Source organism: Fundulus heteroclitus, chromosome 19 (assembly GCF_011125445.2).
Source record: "Fundulus heteroclitus isolate FHET01 chromosome 19, MU-UCD_Fhet_4.1, whole genome shotgun sequence".
NCBI classification, from domain to species: Eukaryota; Metazoa; Chordata; class Actinopteri; order Cyprinodontiformes; family Fundulidae; genus Fundulus; species Fundulus heteroclitus.
Window position 1 is genome coordinate 18143822 of NC_046379.1, and position 23383 is coordinate 18167204.

Genomic DNA, 23383 nt, shown 5'->3' on the forward strand with positions numbered 1-23383 from the left:
AATATAATATAATATATATATATATATATATATATATATATATATAGTGTTTCATCCATTTGTTCAAATGGATGAAAATATAAGTGCTACAAGTTTGACCAAAAACAAAAAAACTAACCGTGAAAAGAAAAAGGAGACCAACCTGCCAGCTGAGAAATATATGCCCGGCCCACATTGCAACAAGGATCACACAGAAACATTTTCAGTTGTTCTCTCTTTTTTTTTTTTTTTTTTTTTTTTTTACCACACAAACATCTTCCCCCCTTGCCTCACATCCATCAGCCTCTCCTCGGCGCTTCAGCCTTCAAGTCAGGATGATCATTCCATCTCCTTCGTCTCTATCCGGAGGTGCCTCCTGCCACTTCATCAGACTCTTCCTTTTAATTTTGCACTTTCCACCGTGTAAGCATCCATCTCTGCTGTCTGCAGCAGCGTCGGGGGCTTCACAGGAAAGCTGATGCGCCAAACAGCCTGACGTGGAGCCTGCAACTGACAAGGAGAAGCGAGCTGCCGCGTCTCCTGGCAAAGCAAAAAGAAAACACTGTATTCTACACTCTTATTGATGAGTTTACATACAGGTATTCCCCCCAGCCCCCCCCCCCCACCCCTCGCAAAAAAAATCTGGAAAAAGATGCGAATTAACGTCTAGTTTAGAGATTTGCTTCCGTCGGTTTATGAAGTTTGGGTTTAGTGCTTACCAATAAAGTGTTAAAAACGATGCTCCGATGTGACACAATGCAGTTAATCTTAAACAGATCTCCAGTTACTAACAAGACAGTTCATGTGCAGCCTTTTAGCGAATATTACGGTTTCTACAAATGTACATTTATCTCTGGCTGAGTCTGGCAGTCATGCGCTCTTGTAATATCAGAGCTTTTATGCTGATAAATGAGGACCGAGGTGAATCTCAAGACTCAAGTGTAAAATCGGTAGATCATTCCCCGTGTTCGACTCCATTAGCTTCATTGCTCTTTCTCTCAAGATTCCAAAATAGTTTTCGCGCTGGATGTGACACCTGGAACATCATGAATTTAATCTTAATTTTGGACTCCGGAACCTTGTCTCTGGGAAGCGTCTCCCCATCGCCCGTCTCCGCTCTCTTTTTTTCTGCATCTAGCAAAAATTAATTACTGTATGTTTTATTTTATGAAAGTGTCAGGATGAAATGATGAATGGCTTGTAATATCAACAGATTAAAGGCACAATGTGATGAAGGATGCTCAGCCTTAGTGCTTACATACAGACACACACGCGCAGCATCCACACACGGTCTCCGGGGCCATTGATATCAGGTTTCATATTTGATATTAACTACATGGGGGAGCGATTATGGCCACAATGTCATTACCACTGGCACAGGGGCATAATGGGAGTGAACTTTTCAAAAGGGTCCTTATAATTGCTGCCAGGATCATTCTTGATAAAATCCAATATTGATATGTACACTGGTCCCCTCATTATGGCCACAGATGAAAAAGAGCATTTCAGCATCCTTTAATGAGCACTGGTACCAGTGAAGGTCATCTTAATGGGGTTCAACTTGCTTTTGGGAGCCAGAGGTAAGATTGTAATGAGAAATAGGCTCTACACAGCTCCCGTAATTTTAGCCGCAGCCACGGATGCCACTTTAGTGTTGCATGTGGGGTATTAGAGGAGTCCTCTGTTGTCATTTGCAACATCGCACGTCAACTCAAGCCCGGTTCTGCCGCGCACATAGAGGCGCGCTCGTTATCATATTTCAAAACCACTTGAAGCTCAGTCCAGTGTTTATCAGGAACTGCAGTTTATTTATTGCTTTCTTCTCGATGGTAGGCCACCCAAACCACCGAAAGAAACAATACAAGTTAAGTCTCGGAGCACTGCAGCAAACAAGCGAGGACAGAGGCGAGTGTATATGCATTTTTTTGGCTGTTCATGTGTTGATTTTGAAGTTTGAAAGTTGCTTCAGCGTAGAATATCCACCTTAAATCTTGGACTTTTCCTTACTCTCTATAAGGATTGTTGCTCTTCAGCTATTTACTTCTTATGTTGTTGGTGCTTAGTATTTCTTTTGAAATGAAACGCAGTGAATCAACATTATTTAGAGGGGAAAACGTTGTGACTATGTATTGTTTACCTGTAACTAACAAAAAGTGATTTTAGTGAAAATTTTTGGCCATTTTACATAAAACTCTCAGAATGCAAAAACTGAGTATTCCGTTACTAAATGAGAAAACTAGATTAATCCTACCTAAACATACAGAGTAAGTGCAAAAAAATATATTTTTTTTTTAGATAAATGCACAACCACACATTGCGACATACCAAAATATAGATATCAAAGCATAGCTAAATTGTTTGATGCATTGCTATACAGAGTTAACATAATACTATCATGATGGAAAACATGATCTCAGGGATTTATTTAAACACACCGTTCAGAGTCTAAACTGAATCTGACGAAAAAACCGCCGACTCTTAATGCATGTGATGATTAAATGAGCAGAAATGGAACTTTGCTTAGTGTCCTGAACCCAGATGCCATTAAAAAGCGAGAGGAAAGGTGTCATGAATATTTCCTGCAGAAAAAAGCAGGGGAGCATATTGGTTAGACTTGTGGCAGATTAAAGCCTCTGGTGTGCATTGAGATTTGTTCTGCCATCTGATGATGCTTCACATTTTGAATTTGCTCTCCTTTAATTTTTTTGTCCTACCTCTGAGATTTTTTTCCCCCACCAAGAATGAGGAAAGTTTTGAGAAGTTCTCACCATTTTCTCCTGTTTTTTTTTCTTAATTCTGATTGACAAGAACTTAAAATAGAATTAAACAAAATATATCAGACTTAGACCGATTAACAAAAACTAACCCTGATACTGCACTTTATCTACTGGAACACTTAAGACAACACATTGCAATGGTTACTGTGGACTTACAAAAAATATATTTATGAGTATATTTGCAGTTACCTTTGTATCCAAGCTTGGCCATGAAAAATCTTAGTCCTGTCCATTTCTCTCTACCAAATATACAAATGAGACTCTTAGAAATGTAGAGATAATGGTAATGATGGGGACAAGCATTTTGTCCATCCTGGGAAAAAAACAGTCCAAAAGTTATATTTTTGTAAAGCTCAGACACACGTAGAAACTAAATTTGCTGTCATGCCTTTCTGTCCCTTCCCCCCTTTCCTCTCTGCAGTATTATTAACATTTTGTAGGTCATGTCACTTTAAACAGGATCCTCAGATATTTTCACCATGACTTGTATGCTCATGGGAGATGAGCTCAAGGTTAAGAGTCACGCAGCTCTTCTTCCTTTTTTGGCCACCAGAACAATTTTCAAAGTCACGAATCATCAACATTCAACTTCCCATTCAAAGCAGTTTCGGCTCGAGTCTACCATGAAGACGATTTAAACCAATCCTGCACAGGGGAGCTTAGGGGCATATAATCTTTGGGGAATTGAAACGAGCAATTTGTCAAATTTCATTCAAAGCGACGAGGTGTTTAAAAGTGTAGGTAGATTTCAGTCAGATTTCCTTTGCCTGAAAAAGGAAAGGGAAGCTGCTCCATCGGATTTAGGCAGCTATGTGAAAATATGAGGGAGTTTTAGAGGTGATAAAAAAAAGCCAAGGCAGTGAATATTACCTTGTAGATAAGAGAGGCACCCCTTTTTTCCACAGGCTACAGCCATTTTATTGTATCTGGCAGCAAATTAAGGTACGCGTAGAAAAAAAAAAAGACAATTGAAAATGGAACCTACAGCAAAGATCGTATTCAGTGGGATTTTTTTTTTCCCCCTCTTCTCCACTCTGACATTAGATGGCAATTCTCACATAGGATCCACGGGAGATGACAATAAACCATAAAAAAATTATATAGCCCAATAAAAGTACAAAAAGCCATGAGTTCATAAAGAAGACCTGGGAGCCATGTTAGGTTTGGTCCTTCCCAATGCTTTCTGTTTCCCTTGGCTGACTTTTAGTGATGATTACCTCGAATATTTATGGATGAAACACATTTGGGCTTGATGGAGCTTTAGTATTTCTGGGTGCTTGTGTTTACAGTGCCCTGATAGGCTGATAGCATCTCCTTTTCCTTATATATATATATATATATATATATATATATATATATATATATATATATATATATATATATATATATATATATATATATATACCTTGCAAAATCATTTAAACTTCCTGGACTTTTTCACATTTGGTCAAGTTACAACCTGAAGCTTCAGTGGGTTTTCTTAAAATTTGATGTGATAGAGCAACACAAAGTATTATATGTAAGTGTTAAGTGGAATGAAAATGATACATGGTGTTCACAATTTTTTTAATTTTTTTAAGTGTGCTGTGGGTTTGTATTGTAATTGTACAACCTATCTTCTTTGCAAGTCTTGGAGCCTCAAACACGTTTTTTCCCCCCAGGATTCTCCTTTAATTAGTTCAGTTTATTTTCCCATCACCTCTGAACATCTTCACTGTCCCTGCTAAATAAAGTCCTCCCCACAGTATGATGCTGCCAACATCATGCACCTGGGCATGGCTGTGCTCATGGTGATGTGCATTCCTAGTTTGGCCCCTAGTTCTGGACACAGCCACAGCAGCAGGTCCCTCATCATATCCAGATGAAAGCACTGAGTTCATGAGCCCATGGAGGCAATTAACAGTTTGAACAATAGCAAATAAAGGTAAAGAGTGAAGTCTGCCCTTTTGTGTTTTATTATGTTGGAAGTGAGGTATTTCCCCTCTGTAGAAGTTCAACTAAGATCATATTTACTATCATTGTCTTTCACCATTGTGTAATATATGTGAGAGGTATTGATTAAGTGAGTATATGAGCCCACTAAGATCGTTTATACTTAGGGTACAAAACTTTATGCTCTGGTCCTGGTTGTCCTGCTGAAAGATATCTCACCTGAGCTGTGGATTTCTGCTGCTCCTCCAGGTTACCTTGGGCTGCTTGGCTGATTTTCCAGTGAATATTCTCATTGACAGTCATATGTTGGTCGTGTAAAGTTTGAGATATTGTTTTATATCCTAAAACTGCTTTAAATGTCTCCACGTCTTCAGTCCTTCAAAGAGCATTTAAATTGATGCTGAGATTAAATTAGACTGGATTTACTGGATTTTATTTGGGGAAATCAGAGTTTAGGGGTTGAACTTTTTTTTTCTTCCATTTCACAATTATGTAAATCATGTAAAATCACAATAAAAACATTGAAATTCTGGTCATGAATGGAGAAACCTTTAGAAAGTTTAGGTTATAAATGCCTTTGCAAGTTAAAATAAGGCTAAAAAAAACATGCAGCTGTCATCAGTGTTGTTACAAATGGTACTGGAAATAAGAAATAACAATTATTTTGGTGTTCTTAAAAAGCCAACTTGGATCCAGAGAAACACAAACGCTGCTTTATGTTATATGCAGACCATGCAAATAAATTAAGCTTTGGTTGTAAATGCACCGGTCCTTCATTCTTCTCCTGCTCATTGATCTCCAATCCAAAAATTAAATAAATAAACAAATAAAAAAAAAAAGCAAAGTGATTGAAGGAAGGCACCGTGGAGCATCGTCTCCCTCCTCCACATCAAGCAGCACGGTGCGACTCGAGCCGTGTGATCTTGTCGAAGAGAAAACCCTGATGCATACAGGAACTAATCAGGGCAGTGCAGGCAGGGCTCAGAGGAATGCTAATATTTTCAGAGTGCTTAAAAAACAATACCACACACAGACACTGCCAAACAGAGACCACCTCTGCCCCACTCCTCATCCACAATGTGCACACTTTTAACCACAATACATAGCCACGCATATATCACCCGCTGGAGAACCAAGAAACACACACACACACACACACACACCCATAGCCCCCTGACAAAACTCTCCCCAAGTGCATTTGCATAAAACATTAAGCTTAACAAAATGATTACACCTGACAAGTTGAGTTGGAGGAAGAACATCGCCTGTGGCAGCCGGTTACTTGCAGATCCTGCAATCATTCTCTCGTCAAGCAACTGTTTCATGGCTGCCTTTGTAGGCGCTGTCATGCCACCGCATCGTGATTAATCCTTCCCTTTTGTTTTTCTTTTCTCCCTTCCACCCCTCTCTGTCCCTCCCACAAATCCAATAAGTTGCCCTTAAATCAGGTTACCCTGCACCTTGCAGATAGCGGCATTGTGATGGATATGCCGCAACGCATGCCAGGCAGCATGTTTTTATGTGGAAGCACTGTGAAATTGCACTGCTGTGATTTAGCATTATGGCGCTAAGTGTTTTTCTTGTAATGCAATTAAATGTGCATGTAAGCCACCCCCACACTCCCCAAACTATTGTGTACTCTATTTAATAATTTTATATGCACTCTTTTGTGACACTGCCATTTAACCTGGGGTAAAGTAGAATAATTTAGAGGAGTATTAAAAGAATAACTTTAGAGTGTTTGCTATGGAGAACACAAGCCGGATCATTTTGGGAAAAAAAGATGACAATCACAACATTAATATCCTTCTCTGTCACATAAGCCCGCTGAAAATTCTGAGCTCAGAATACTTTGCTGAAGGATAGCTTGCAGATAAAGAAAGAGAGATTATTGCCTCCTTTCATTTCTGCCCTCCTGGCAGCGGTAGGTATGGTAATATGGGTTTTGAATATTTGCAAGCGTAAACTTAAGAAATGAGTGCTGATAAGGAGTGACAGCAACAGAGGCAGAAGATATCTTCAGCATGACAGGCGATGTCAAAAACCCCGGTGACGCTGTCACTGTGACAAACTTTTCAAAAGAACAATGCAGCGCGCGCACGCCGTCATTGAAGTGAGCTGCTCCAAGCCTCTCTGACAGTGTTGTCCCAGCAGTTAAAAAATGGAAACATCACCTAATTATGCATGCTATATTTTAAACCAACAAACCCGGCGTGTGTCAACATTCTGCCGACACACCGAAACACGTTTAAGATTCCCGCCGTAATAAGAGCAATCGCTCTTTGTTAAATACAACATTTCGAGGAATATAATGGAAATATTTACAGTGTCTTGCAAAGGCATTCCGACCTCTTGAACTTTTTCACATGTTGTTACATTAGGGCTGCAAACATTATTGCCTTTTGTTGTGATGAAATGTGTTTTGATGATAACCTGGTTTTCAAAATCCTTTATAAATCAAAAAAAAAAAAAAAAAAAATTTGGTGTGCATTTATATTCTGAAGAAAAGCATCCCCACAGCATGCTGCTGACACTTCCACTATGGTGATGTTGTGTTCAGGGCGACGTGGAGAGTACATTTTCCACCAAATCAAGCTTAGTGCAACAAAAGTTTGTTTTTTTTGAGTCACTAGCTGTCTTTATTCAGAATTATTGTGCTGAGAAGAGAGGAGACGGCGTGCAGAAAAATTCTGGATTAGCAATATGTCACACATCACCCAAGTATCGGTCCCAATCTGACCAGAGCGCCTTCTGGCACATGTGTACTGAGTTCTCTTAAAGCGCTTTGGCAATCTCTACCTGGGTTTCCTTCTTGCCACCCTTCCATAAAGGCCAGATTTGTGAAGTGCATTAATAGTTTTCCCATAAATAGTTTCTCCCACCTCAGCTCTGGATCTCTGTGGCTACTCCAGAGCACTGTTGCTAGACTTCCAGCCCAAAACCAACGGAAAACGCACCCAAATTTCTAAAAACTAGCCCAAATCAGAACCTCTCTTGAACTAATGTTAAAAGTGTAGAACTATTGTATCACATATATAGCTATTACTATTACACAAATAAGAACATGCTATTAGCAAACAATAGCACTTAAACACAGAATAAAACCTTGCACATACAGTATCTACACAAAATGTGTAATCAGGCAACCAAATAACCTACACACAAAGATACATTTTTCAATCACATTGTTATAGCAACACAAAAACGTTATCACATGCCTCCCAACGTCAGTTGTAACTCTAACTTAATATAAAAATGCTTTCATTCTCTTTCTTTTTCTCTCTCTCATGAGTAAAGGTCAATCCAACGTTTCTCTTTCACACACAGCGGCAGCCATGAAACAAGTGGATCAGTTGAAGTCTTATTGGAGTGTTTACAATTGGTGTTAACCAATACTGTTTCATAGTGAAACTTAATTAACCAACGACTATTAATCAGTGATAGTGTTGGATTCACAGATTCTAAAGATTTAACAATAGATGAACTCATAAGATGAGTGCGTGGAGACTTCTTTTACTTTTCTGCCACACAATGACAACTATGTTTGATACTATTTTACTACGAACACATGCCAAAAACCCGCCAAATGTTTTGAAAAACAGCCCAAATTTTAACAATTCGCCCAAAGTCATTTTTTCCAGCCCAACATGTTCAAAAGAAGCCCAACTGGGCGGAAACCCACCCAATCTGGCAACACTGCTCAAGAGTTACCATAGAGCTTTTGGCTGTTTCTTTGATTAGCGCTCCTTTGCCTGAAAAGCTTTAGATGGACTGCCACTTCTTGGTACGTTGCAGTTTGGCCAAAGTCTTTCCGTTTCCAGGTGATGGACTGAACATTGCTTCCTGAGACGTTGAAAGGCTCAGATATTTTACTTGTTTTTTTTACCTAACCCTACTTCAAAGTTTATCCCGGATTTATATGCTGTCTATCTTGGTCTTGTTTCAATAATGTTTTATAATAGACCTCTAAGGTCTTCACAGAACAGCTGCATTTGTACCAAGATGAAGCGTCACAAAGGTGGAATATATTTGATAATTAGGCCACTTTAGAAGTCAAATAGTTTAAAAGGATTTTATTTCAGCGTTATCAAAAGAAAGGCGCAGAATACAATCTAAGGCCAGCCATCTCAAGTTTGTATTTACAAAACATCTTAAAAAATTTCCTTCACATTCACAATTCTGCACCACTTTGGTCGATCACATAAAAATGGCAAAAAAAAAAAAAAACATTTAAATTTGTGTCTATATCATAGACAAATGTGCAAAACACAGTACTTTGAGGAGTACTGTGTACTGTATGTTGAAAAAGGACAGTATTGCTGAATGCAAAGTATACACTGCATACATCTTAAACCTTGTGTTAACCTCCCCAAAAACACGTGTTTTCCCAAAACTGCAGCTTCTTTTATGGGGTTCCATTTGTCATTCAATCTTAGCCTTATACTGAAATCGTCACCGACCCCATCACATCTCTGAGAGAGGCTGTGACAGTCATTGCCTTCTGAGAGAACCAGCTGGCCCATTGTTGCGCCTCCTGCAGCTGTGTCTATTTTCATAACTCATTCTCCTTTTGTTACGCTGCACCTCCATGCACAGAGACAGGAAGACCGAGTTGTACTTCACAATTTTCATGAACTCTTACCCTCGCGACAGCCTAAAGCTTTACAACTTTGCTTCACGGCGCGTGTGCCTGCGCAAATTGTATAAGGCTGTGCATGCACAGTGTGCACGTCTGAGTGACTGAGAGGAGGAAGGCAAAGTCTGTAATCACCTAATCCAAACATACACCCGGGGAATCTCATTACTGGACCTAACAGTTCCATTTGAACCTTATCTGGTTTCAATCAGCCAGTTCTGCTTTGTAGAAAAGGGCTAAAACTTGATTCCTTATGTCCAGAAGTCATTGCTATCACTGGTCTCTTGTTTGTCTTGTCCATCATTGTGTCTTATAGCTCACAAGGTTTTTAATTTGCTATTAGAACAAGTTTAACTTTTAATACAGAGTGGATTGTAAGTAGCTGTGTGTGACACTCAAGAGTTTTCCATGTGCAGAATGGATGGGCTGCCACAGGGAAGTCCCTCTCCCCCCCCACACATACCCTTCCACACCAACCCCAGTGCAGCTCCCCCTTCAACATTCAAACGGACATTAAAACGAAACCTGACCCTGTCCCTGGAATCTGTAAGGTGTTGTGTTTTTCCCCCCCTCTCCATGCTTTTCTCCTCAAAAAGGGAATCCTGTTCAGTGTGTACGAGCGTGAGTATGCGTGCCGCGGCAGCGTCCGCGCCGTCGGAGGGGGAAGGTCAGACAGAGGTGAGCGCGAAGCAACGTCAGAGACTGCAAGTGAACTGTAGCAGGAATCCCCAGATTAAAAAACTCTAGAAGGTGGAGAGTCGGAGATAATCACAGGATCTGGAATTCACAATAACAAACCGGCCATATATCTACCTGTCTCCGGCCTTCCTCCTCGAGACGGCCAAAGGGTCAAACAAATGGCTGCATTCCATCAACAGCTCCTTTAAAAAAAAAACAAAAAAAAAAAACTCATTCATGGGTCCCAAAGAAGTGTTTAGTAGGAGCAAATATTACCGCTAGAGGTAAACTTTGTTACTCTTCACAACTTTTTTTTTTGTTTGTTTTTAGGCAGGAGGGGCAAACATTAAAGAGCTCATTCAGGATTTTTGGAAGGAGGTTAACTTAATACCTTATAACTCTCTTGGTCTACTCATTTAGCCTGAATCCAGATTATTTAGCCCCTTCAGCCTTTAAGTTATTTGTTTAGCCTTTATTACCTAGCCTACTAAATGTTGCGTGTGAGACGTGTAAGTGTGAAGAAGTTAAAATGCATTTGGCATTCACTCAGTGCGTGGATGTTTTGTGCTCTGCCTGCACTACAGAGCTGTCTTAGCTGGAGCTAGCTACACAGTGATGGACCAAGACCAAAGCAAACTATTACAACTTTTCTATTACACAATTTCAATTTCGCAGTTACGTGGCATTTTGTAAACCTGTCAAGTTAGCATTTCGTGGTTATTATCATAATCTCCAGGTATATGTTTTGGACTTTTTCTTTACGTTCCTGGTTGCCTTATTTGGTTTATTATCCTTTTGTGTTTGTTTATTTTACTTTTATGGATATAGTCAGTGTTCAGTTAGTTCATTCTGAAATATTTTTTTGTATTATATAGGTGTTAGGTTTCTTCCTGTCTGCCTCTGCTTCCACTCTCCCTCAAATCTGTCAGCCTCCAATGTGCTCAGCTGCCTATACTCACATGATTATTCTCTCCATTCTTTCTCTCCTCACTCTTTATGTATATAAGCTGCCTGGTTTTGTCTTCTCATTTTCTGGCTCCTTTGTTTTGCTGCTGTTTGGTCTGTTCTCTGCTGCATGTCAGATGCCTTCATGTTTGCCACTGTCCTTGCCTGCCTGACTGCCTCATTTCTTTAAAAAGTTTATCCTAGTTTTTTTCATCGTTTTCAGTTAAAGCGCTAACTTGGGTAATCACTGAATGCAACATGACACTTATTCAAAGAAAAGCTATGATTGTTTTGACTAGCAATTTAGGGTACTAGGCAGTGACAACTTATTGTCCTCTTCTGTTAAATATACTGCAAAGAAAACGTGTTTAGAGTAACTATATGTTCTCAGCTTGACTATTGGCGACATTCTGTGTAAATAATCATGAGCTTCTGTGTAAATTACTGCCCAATGTCAACATGACAGTTTAAAGATTCATACAATAGCATTTCCAAAAGCTGCTGTGACATTTTTCAGCTTGGACTTGTTCAAGATGGTAATAGTCCACTTTGTCCTGACCGCTATTGAAGTAACAATTAACCAGTAGTTTAAGTAGGGGAGGAGACAGCAAGTCAGAGTCAGTATCAACAAGTGAATGGGATTGACAGAAAGAAGGAGGAAAACTTAGCTTAATAAGAATACAAAAACCACAATGAATAAATAAACTATGACAAAAAAAACTCACTACAAAGTGAACTGAATACAGAAGACAGGTCCAACAGACACAATAATTAACTAAATCCATAATGCACACAATACTAAGTAATGACAAGAAGAAGGAAGGAACATAATTTACAGATACATAAACAACTACATAAGCAACTACAGGATGGATGATCCCTGGGAACCTAAATACAGACTGTGGAAGAACCACCGTGCTGGTTCTATTGGACCTCAGTGCAGCATTCGGTACTGTCGATCACTCCATTCTGTTAGAACGCCTGGAGAACTGGGTCAGCCTTTCTGGTACAGCTCTCAACTGGTTTAAATCCTACTTAAAGGACAGGAAATTTTTTGTATCAGTAGGTAACTTTACATCAGAGATGACAAAAATCACATGCAGGGTTCCCCAAGGTTCCATACTGGGTCCCTTCCTATTCAATACCTACATCCTCCCTCTAGCTCAGATAATAAAAAAATAACATCAGCTACCATAACTATGCAGAAGACACACAGCTCTACATCACCATGTCACCAGGTGACTATGAACCAGTTCAAGCACTGAGTAAATGTTTAGAAGAAATCAATGCCTGGATGTGCCAAAATTTTCTTCAATTGAACAAAAACAAAACTGAAGTAATAATCTTTGGACCAATAGAGGAGAGATCAAAAGTTAGCACATAGCTTCAGTCGCTTCAGCTAAAAACCATTAATCAGGGCCGGAATATGGGAGTAGTGATGGACTCAGACCTGAACCTCCAAAAGCATCTAAAGACAGTTACAAGGTTGGCTTTCTAACACCTGAAGAACATTTCCAGGATTAAAGGACTAATGTCTCAGAAGGATCTGGAAAAACTAATCCATGCGTTTATTTTTAGTCAAATTGATTACTGCAACGGTGTTTTCACAGGTCTGCCTAAAAAGTGGATCAGACAGCTGCAGCTGATCCAGAACGCTGCTGCCCGCGTCCTCACTAAGACTAAGAAAGTAGAGCACATAACCCCAGTTCTAAAGTCCTTACACTGGCTCCCTGTATCTCAGAGAATAGACTTTAAAATACTTCTGTTAGTCTATAAATCCCTGAATGGCTTAGCTCCTAAATACATCACAGACTTGTTATCAGTGTATCAACCCTCCGGACCACTAAGGTCTTCTGGCTCCAGCCTACTCTGCATACCTAGAACCAGAACCAAACACGGAGAAGCAGCATTTATTTCGTATGTTCCACTTATTTGGAACAAATTTCCAGAAAATTGTAAAAGTGCGGAAAGCCTGAGTTTCTTTAAATCAAGATTAAAAACACATTTGTTTAGGACTGCCTTCGGCTGCTCTGGTTAAACAGTTCTACTGAAACATCACTAGTTCAACTTTTTTAGTCCAACTGTTTTTCTACATTTTATTCCTTCTTGCTTTTATTTTCCTATATTTTAATCATGTAAAGCACTTTGCATTGTCTCTGTACTGAATTGTGCTATACAAATAAATTTACCTTGCCTTGCCTTGCCTAAAGCTAATAATAAGACAAACAACTGGGGATCATGACAGCAGGATCATAACTGAAAAGGTATGTTAAGAATGCTGCTGGAGAACCCGATATTCAGTCGGTCGAAGAGCTTCCTTTTTTAAAAAGTTTATTTCAGAATGTGAATAATGGCAGATGAGGCAGGCACGCACGCAGTAATGGGCAGGAGACCAGAGGATGCAGGTGGGGTGACTGGCAGAACCAGAGTTCAACAGGTGTAGCAGGCAGTGACAGACTTAAACCAGAGATGAAAGCAGAAGCTGAAATGGGTAGAGGCACAGCGGCAGAACACTTAAAGCAAAAGGAGATGTTCTGGCAGTGAGTGGATGAAAGAGGCGGGTATATGTAGGCAGGTGAACAGGTGAGCAGAATTGGCAGTAATTAGTGGCAGCAGGTGGAGCTGATCAGGTGCTGAGTAGTGGCTGGGAGGTGACTGAGCAGATTAGATAGTGACTGATGGCTGACAGAAGTGGAAAACGAGTCCTGAAAGTCCAAACAAAAACAAACAAAACCTGAATCACGACAGAGACGGACCAATGGGCTGCGGTGATTTCTGGGTTGAATTAGCAAACGAGCTGTGGGAGCTGCGACTTGAGTCTGAAGGGTGGAGGGCTGAGGAGGGTGTAACACTGCAAATATGATTTAGATTGCTGTGAGATAGTCCAGAATCTAACTAAGCCCAGATTCCATCCTTGGGGAGATGTGTTTGAAGAAGTCACATAAGTGTGATATTAGCTGGATTTATGTTCCCCACTCTTCCTCTTCTGCCTGAATACTTTATTTATTTCCGACAGCTGCGATTATTTGCTGTAACACAGTCACAGTGTATACTCCATGGCTGTTCTGCAGATACTGCTTTGCAGCTCCGACATTATTCTGAATGCCTGGCTTTACTTTAGATGCTTCAAGTCCTTGCTTTTGCCCGTACAGACACTGCTGGGGATAATTTGTCCTTTCGGTTCCCACTCTGGTCGCGCCGTTCCCAGCGAGGGATATTGCCTTAAAAAGAGGGCACGGGTTGCCAATCAAAAGTAAGTTATTTCGTCAGAGAAAAGTGTTGTAAATAGCCCGAGGGTAGGATAAAATAATGATATACTGTTTTATCCGGGGGGAAACTCCATCATGAGACAGACTCAAAACCTTGTAGAAAGAATTTCTGAAATGCCTTCACAGGATGCATTTCATCATGTTGTATTACCACTGTGGGTTGTACCGATACAGGATGGTTTTTCATATTCATATTCACTCCGCAGCGATATTCCTCCAGGATGGCACGGGGGGTTTAGGACTGCAAGGCATATCTAAATTCAGCTATTGATTAGCGCTGCAGCACGGGAAAACAAAAAAACTCCTTTTAAAGACGTTGTCGTCTGCAAATCCACAGCAGGCTATTTAATTCCCACCCTCACTGCTGCATTCAAATTATTTGCTTTCACAGTCAGAAATCGAAAGGTTGTAAAAATTGACTTCCTTTGGAGGCAAAGGGAAATAAATTTCAACTGTATTGACAGCGGCAACGCAGGAAAGCTATTGCCCGGCATTTAATTATTGAAGACATTGATCAAGAAAGTGATTTGTTTGCTGTGGTTTGGTTAAAAGACCTAATTGAGTCACTGTGTTCTGTAAAAAGGTCCTTATTTGTTCATTTGATCTTGATCAGAACGCGTGATAGCCTTCAAGTCAGAGAGGAATTAAGCCGTTAAGTCAGGAATGACAAAATGTACATCTACAAAATTCACACATCACAGTTAAAATTAGAGCAACGGCCGTATTGCATTTTTCAATTTGATTTGTATTTGTGCAATTTTCTATTAGGAAACAGCAGTGAAAAACAAAAGCCAAAAGGATTATATTGTAAGAAGAACATTTTTTCTGGTAGAAATCTAATTATGGTTTGATTTGCTGTTGATATTTCTGAAAACAAATATGTGTCGGACTTTGTGTTTATTCTGTTACGCAGTGGGAATGAAAGTTGAAATATATTTAGTAAATTTGTCCTCCCAGTCTGTCTAGGACATATCGACATTTCTGACTCTTCTGCAGGTTGCGTGACATTTTAAGAGCTGTGATCGGTCAAAAGTGAATTCAGCGCACGCTTTGACCTTTGTGGGACCTGTAACCTGCTATTGTATATTAAAAAAAAAAACACAAAAACAACATTTCTGTTTTCCTTTAACTATTACATTTGTTCTCATTAGTAATGTCCTGTTTTATTTTGGTTAGTCCGGTCCCTTCTGTATGGTGTTATCTTCCTGTTTTGTTGTGCTCTTGTTTCTGCTCCTTTGTCCCTTTTTGTCGTTGTGTATTAATCTCTCTTGGTTTAAGTTGCTATGTTTTTTTGTGATTGTTCTGTTTTCTGGTCTCTGTGTGTTTTATTGGTGTTATGTCATTTATTCTTAGGTTTCTCACCCAGCTGCACTCCCTCAGACAGTCTCCCACCTCTCTCTTGTTCCACTGATCACCAGTCCTCAGTATATCTTCCCTTCTGGTTCATTACAAATTTTTTCCCCATTCTGTTTGGTCTCCTCCATGATTCTGGTCTCCAGTCTCAGTGTAATGCTCATTGCTCCATGTTTTGGGTTATGGGATCTATTTTTTAATACATTTTTATTTTTAATGTATTTAATTTCCGTCCTGCCTCGCCTCCATGTGGGTCCTCCTCACACACCAAAACAGAAATAAAAAAATAATGGTTATACTTATTATTACTTTTACATTTCAGTCAAAAAAGAAATGACTTCAGACTTGACATTCTCTAAAAACCAGAGGCTGGAAAGTTTGGGATTTGAGTCTCAAGAACAATCTTCCTCTCTTGTAATCAGGGTTGAAAGAAGCCAGTATGGGTGGATCATTTGACTAACTGATTAATGTCCTGTTCAATCTAAATAACCACAGTATATGTAATATGAATGGTTGTCATAATTTTATTCCTCTGTAATGTATCTTGACAGTAAATACTGGTAAAAGTGGAAAACAGCAGCTTCACAGTCTGACTCTGAGTGTTTAATTCCACCATCATTTACAAAATGTAAAGCTGCTGTCACACTGTTTTCTGTTTTGATATGTTTGCTGACATGATTTGGATCTTAACATGAGAACATGAGCCAGATTATTCGGAACCTCGAGTCCTGTCGTGCCTTTGAAGATTATGTGTCGCTTTTGATGCATTCTTGTGTTGAATAGTAAATGTGTATTAGGATCAGTGGTGTGGAACTGAGTTACTTCTGCTGGGACGTTGCCGTTTTCTTTTATTGGATTGTTACATTTTTCATTCAGCATCAACTGTCTGGGAATTAAATTTAAATCAAATATAAGTGCCTCAAAGTGATTAGACAGTTATCAGCCAAATAAATCAGAGGATGTGCAGCCCTAAGTTTTACTTCCAGTTTCAAGCATCTAGCATGCTGAGTTAAGGGAATCCTGCAGCTTTTAGTCCTCAAAATCAATTAATTTGATTAATTCAGAAAATCAACATTAACTGTTAACTTGTTTTGACTCGATTTCTTTGGACATAAGTTCATATTTGCAAATTAAGCGGGTTAAACATTATTATTTTCAAAATTATTCACAACACTTAATGCTATTTGTTCCATGTGGAAATAAAGGTAAAAGGGGAAAAAATTCAATGCTTGTGTTTTCAATCAGACTTAAGGATAAGAATTTGTTTTTCTTGAGACCAGAGGTGTCCAACCCCGAGGATGTCCAAAAGACATCTTCCATTATGCAAAAATAGCTGTAAGTGAATTGATAAGTATGTAAATATACAGGTAACTTTGTCATTTTTTGCTACTAAAAGGACTATATATACAATTTTGGATGCATGGAGGTGTGAAAATAATGGCATTGCAGGCTAAAAGCACCTATATGCTATCCTTCCTTTCTTTGCATTTTAAACCAAATCCTGATGTTGCACAAGAAATGAATTGAAAGCACAGCTAAGGCAGGCAGATATTTTCAACAGAACGCGGGTCCTAAATCTTCAACTCGGTCTGCTCGTCTTACTTTTTGGGATTAATCACATTCCAGGAGAAAAGCTGGAGCTCCAGGTTGTTTTCCATAAAATAAGTCTGGAAGCAAGAATCAGACAGTACAACTGGAAGAAATTATGAGATAAAGAGTGGAGGGAGATAAAAATAGTAGAGAGGAGGAGTGTCAGCGAGATACACCACGGGGAAGAAAAGGAGGGGGCTGTGTGTTCATTTTCTGGATAGATAGATAGATCAGATGAAATGGAACTGTGCGTCACAATGAAGGCAGCTCCGCTTTTGGCAAGGACTTTGTTACTGCACACATGAGCACAGTTACCTCTTCATCCAAAATCTACATATGCACTTTTTACATACACAAAAAAATTATTATAGTAGGGAGTTTTCCTATACAGGTAATAGTTAGCCTTGCTATTAGCTCTTTGCTGCAGGCCTGGATGAGCTCAGTCAGTGGTTTCTTTTTTTTTTTTTTTTTCTTCTTTGGCAGGGATTTAGGCGAGGGAGTCGTGCTTAGCAGGCCCTCAAGGCATGGGGCCATCTAAGCAGAACAAAGTCCTGGAAATGGTTCAGATTAGCTGTGATGCTCTTTTCCAGATAGGGCTGTTGGTCTCTGCTCGGCTGTCTCTCTGAAAACTGTAGGTCCACAGCAGCGGGCAGTTTGCTTTCACTTAAAGCCTTTGTAATAAAAAAAACAACAACTTATCATAAATTGTGTTCCCCATGGATATTACATTGATTTCCATAACCTTTTCTTGACTATTTAGGTTTCACATTCAGATCAATTAAAACAGCACCTTGAAAAGTATGTTCCAGATTTTTGTCACTTGTTTTCTGATAGACCTGAACAAAGTATAATATTATTGGGATGCTTTTAATTATTTATTTTCATTTCAAAATAAAGGTCTAAAAATGTAGCTTGCATATATTACATATATGTATTTGGCCCCAGTGAGTCTGTAATTTATATAAATCTGTTATAGCAGATCACTTCTGGTTATTTTTATTACATGTCTGCTGGTTTTATGCCTGTCCTCCGGTTTTCAACCTCTGTAAACAACTCTGTATTACACCTGACTGTTTAAAAAGTGTTCTATAAATAAGGTTTAATTGACTGATCACTGAAGAAAAGCATCGCCACAGCATGATGCTGCTGGCACTATGTTTTATCATGGAGATAATAATAATAATAATAATAATAATAATAATAATAATAATAATAATAATAATAATAATAATAATAATAATAATTTAACTTTATTGTTCTTTATTAGTTTTTTTATTAGGTTTTTTTATTTCATTTTATTTATAAACCTAACTTTATCAGTTTTTTTTGTAATGTTGATGCAAAGAGTTACACATATTCATATCTAATAAGTTTTTACATTATTTAAAAGTTAATTTATTTCAGTAACTCAACTAAGTGCAGTTCATTATATAGATTAAATACACAGTAGCTTATTTCAGGCCTTTATTTCCTTTAATAATACAGATTTTCTGCTTTCAGTTGATAAAAACACAACATTTAAGATGAGAATATGACATCCAGATAATAAAAAAAAAGAATGTGGGCCTAATTAAAAGTATTTTTTTTTTACCTTGTTAAAGGTTATTTTCAAAAGGTACAAACAAGCCTAATCAAAACACATATTCTATTTTATTGAATATGACTGTAAATTTACATGCATGTCAGAAGGTTACGTGTTTTTTGTCTCATCAGAGCAGAGTACATTCTTCTACACGCTACATGGCTCACAGGACCTTTGACCTTCAATCAACAATCGCTTTCTTCTTGCCACAGTTCCATAAGGGCCTGACTTGTGGAAAGCATGACTTATAGTTATCCTTTCAACAGATTTTGCTGCATGAGTTGTGAAATAGATCTCTGCAGCTCATCCAAGGTGGGGAAGATGTGTTCGGGGTGTTGAACAGTGTTAGTTTTTTGTCAGCACATTGGCATTTTGCACGTCTCCCAAAAAGTATAACTTTGATCTCGTTGGAGCAGAACACCTTTTTCCCGTGTTTTCATTGTCACATACACTGGCTGGGGCAAAATGGACGTTTTGTGGCTTTCTTCGTCCTGCTGTTCCAATAATAACCCTGCTGTACATTTCTCCACAGTTTTGTCCGTGACTGGTCCGCTAAGTTTCTTTGGTGTTCATGATGCTGGTTGTTCCCTAATGTTCTCTAACCGTCCTCTGAAGGCTTCGCAGAGCAGCTATATGAATATTAGGGTTAAATTAGAAATCAATTGACTCTGTTTATAAATTAGGAAGTTGCTTTCATCGTGTTTTATTAGAAGTTTTAAAGAAAAGGGGGCTGAAACTGCATCTTAAGGCATGCTTTTCAGATTCTAAAATCATGTACAACTTCTTTACAATTTCGCAATTCTGCAATTATTATTTTTTGTGTTGGTCTGTCACAGAAAATCCCAATGAAATACACAATTTGGAAAACTCCATTGCATTCCAAAAGTGATTTTTTTTTTTTTTTTTGCAACACACTCAAAAAGTTGTCACAGATTATTTTAAACAGTTAATTTTTTTTTTGTTGGTTTATTGAGTCCTCAGTGCTGGCCAGTGCACTGACAAAACCAAACTGTTATCTTTGGAAGTGTCTTTATTGCGCTTCGTCACACGCACACTTATCATGAGGCAATAAATCTTTGTAAGTGAAGGATGTTTAATGACTCTGAGAGACAGTGGTCTAAGTGCTCTGTCCTCTTCGTTGGACAGGCCCTGATTCTAGTTGCAGAAGACAGAGCCGCGGCTGGTATTTTACTTTACCGGGCCCAACACTCCCCTGGGCTCACTATACTGGAACGCAGGGCCTGGCCTCTTCTGGGCCTGTCTGCATCCAGCGCTTTATGGAGCTGCTGCATATAGACTGACTCTGACTGACAGCGTGATGTCTGCTTGTAGCCTCGTACCTTCCTGTTTGAGATTGTTTTAAGCGTTCTCTCTGCAATGTGGCCTCTACGTTTTGTCCAAGTTTATATTGCTCTTTGTCATTCCGTGTAAATATAGACTTAAAAGATACATGGAGCGAGGCTCTGTTACTATTATGTTTCCTGGATCTGTGGGACTTTAGTCCGAAAGTACATCATTCAGCAGAAACATCAATGGATGGCAGAGTTGTTTAATATTTCCTTTCCTCTCTAGACATAGACACGAGGGAAATATCCATCTCCTGGGATCCTGACCCAGTAGGAGCGATCCATATTTCAGCCGGAACCCTAACAATGACATTTGGACAGGAGCAGGGGGGGGGTGCTATTTGTGGAGTCAGGTCACTTCCAAGGCATTGGCCCCAGACTTTAGTCCATTTTTAAATAAGCATAATCAACAGTTTATATCTTTAGAACCTCACATCATTTCCTGCCTCCCCCCTTTTTTTTGCCTGTGATCATGCTCTCCCAATCTGTACGAACACAAACTCACACCACCCCGCGACTCCTCCATCTTTTCTCTATCCGACTAACACTAATGAGTCTTTCAGCTGAGCGATGATAGACTTATATTTATTCTCCAGGCTTAAAACGTTAGGGAGTGGATATCTACTCTCAGTGCCTGGGGCCCATGCCACATGCCAGGGACACATCAGCCCCAGCTCCGTGCGGAGAGGAACGGGGGGGGGGGGGGAATTGTTTTCCAGCATCCCCAACTTCCTGCCCAATTTTACTTTAAATATCCACACCACGCACAACTTCGTTTTCCCGTAGGCATTGTCACCACTTTGGTTTTTTTTCCCCCCCCCTCAAAAACAATTACCCACCGTTTACAGTTTTGCCCGTCCTCAAATGTATACACATGCAAAACTAATCCCTTTTGCTCATACCACGCAAACAATGGAAAATCTCCCAGCAATCCCCCCTCCCCAGGGGTACCACTTACCTCCTGCTTCGGTAAACAAGAAAAACCTGCCAAAAGACAGACAAAATCATGCCAGAGTTGAGCTTTTTTTTTTTTTCTCTCTCTCCCTGTTTTCCATGAGATATATGTCGTTGAGACGCCTATGGTATGATATGCTAAGTGCTGGGCTGAAAGAGGCGAAGCAGCAAAGTGAGACACATAAATCTGACATGCAGCATGTGAGCCCATTAATTCAACTTTGCAGGCCATGTAGATGAGAGAGCTGGGGGCCTATCCAAACACTGTCCCTCTGCAGCGGGGCTCCGAGCCCTCTGAAGCACTCACTATTTTCTGTGGGCCTGTGTTTGGACTTGTGCCATGTAACACTTTGACCTAGCGAGAGGAGATTGCTCAGACTTGTATGGAAGAAGGAAAAACAGTGAGCTATTGTGAGGCTCGGCACAGCAGGGTTTGGTTTTCTTAGGCTTTATCAGCTTCTCAGCTTACTGACTTGTGTGATTAGCTGTTTTTCCAAATCTTAATCCTGCGTGACCTTCTTCCAGTAGTTTTTTTTTTTTTTTTTTTTTACTCCAGGAAAACACCATAAATATATCAAATGGAAACGTCTAAAGGGAAGAAGCAGAATTAGATTCGGCTAGATAAAACTTTAAGATTTACCTGTTACGCACTGAGCGGCTAAAGGGCGAAATAGCTCTTTCCTGACAAACGATTCCCTTGAGTGAAGGCCATCTGGGAGGGCACGCATGGTTTCCTGTATGGCTCAATTTGTGCAAGAGCAGGCAGGGCAAATTGAAGCACCAAATATAGCTTTGAAAATCACATGAACTCGCCGGGATGGGACAGGAGGATGACTTGAGATTAAACAATGGTCCTGACTGATTAGCACCGGGGTCCTGGGTAAACAAGTTGCACAGCTCAGCCATGGCCTCTGCTCAGTCTTCTAGGGAAATGTATTTATTTTTAAAAATTTCTGCGGCTGTAGCACAGAGATGTTTACAACAGTGTCATATGTCTGCATAAAATCAGCTCAGAATACCAAATCAAATTGATAAAAGGGTCGTAAAATTGAATAATTTCCCTTTGACTGCGCAAGTTTGTGCTGCTATTGCGTATAATTCCAATAAAATACACTGAGGTTTGTGATTGTGAAGGGATGAAATGAGCAAAAGTTTTTAACTCTATGTCCTAATTTATATATATATATATATATATATATATATATATATATATATATATATATATATATATATATATATATATATATATATATATATATATATATATATATATATATATATATAATAGAAGGACACAGAAGACCAACATTGGTTTCAGGTTATAGATTTAAAGTTTTCTTCCTTTAAACAGCTTATGCACGGTTCACAACTTACAGCATCCTTTATGTTAGCTCCAAACTCTTTTCTTGTATTGTGTGTTCTAATTAGAAGTAAACATTGCATTTCAAAGTTTTGATTCGTTAGGGTATGACGTGCTCCTGCTCTTCTCCGCTGTCGCAGTGGATGACAGGTAAATGACCTCTGAAAGTGCAAATACTGTCACTCCCCTGTCATAAATGCCCCTGCACCACGCAAGGCAGCATGCATATTTATGATGCTGCACAAACACGGCCCTTACGTCACACCAGAAGCCAAATGTGCGCCTCGCCATGCCACTCATCGCGCTCCCTTCAGAGCCCCCATGGCACAACGCCCCGAATGAAAAGATGTTAAAGAGGGAGAACGCCAGCTTTTGTCAAACTCTTCAAGGTGAAATTCCATCAAGAATAATAATAGTAAAAAAAAAAAAAAAAAAGACCTGGACAGTAAATGCAATAAACCCGTAGGGGATCCATTCCCAAAACATGTCATGAGTATGTGGCCATATCATCCTGTTTTGATTTTGAGCGGCTTCTGGTGCATTGATGTGCATGTTTAGACACTGCTGCTGGAAGGTATCAGTCATCCCTACATGTCAGGTGAGGGACTTCTATAAACTCCGATGATTAGTCGACGATAAGCCCAGACATGTTGGTGACTGACAACTTCGCTGAGCTGCCAGCCCCTTAATTCAGGCAGAATGTCAGTAGGTGAGGCCGGTGCATTCATCTAGGGGAGCGTTAATACCAACGGCATTTAGGCCTCTTATTACGGAATTTCTATCATTTTCTGGCCTTGCTGGAAGCAGCAATTATTAACAATTTTAACCTTTCCTGTTTGACACTGAACTGCTGCTCTCCCAGTGGGGTGGAGCATGTTTCAAGCATGGGACAAAGTTTGTGTTGAGCCCAAACAATTGGCCACAAGTGGTGTGAAATCCTTTCTGGTCTCATGTGAGGTGCCCCGACCAGCGCACCACACCT

The 23383-nt window shown here is 39.6% G+C and overlaps 1 long non-coding RNA gene across 1 annotated transcript; it reads right to left on the reverse strand.

Annotated features, from left to right (window-relative positions):
- Positions 1 to 93: 93 nt before the first annotated feature.
- LOC118567084 lies at positions 94 to 21124 on the reverse strand. Its single transcript, XR_004933465.1, has 3 exons — positions 21046 to 21124; positions 10138 to 10205; positions 94 to 519 (listed from the first exon to the last, which is right to left on the reverse strand). It is a non-coding gene; the product is annotated as an uncharacterized LOC118567084 (long non-coding RNA).
- Between the last annotated feature and the right edge of the window lie 2259 nt (positions 21125 to 23383).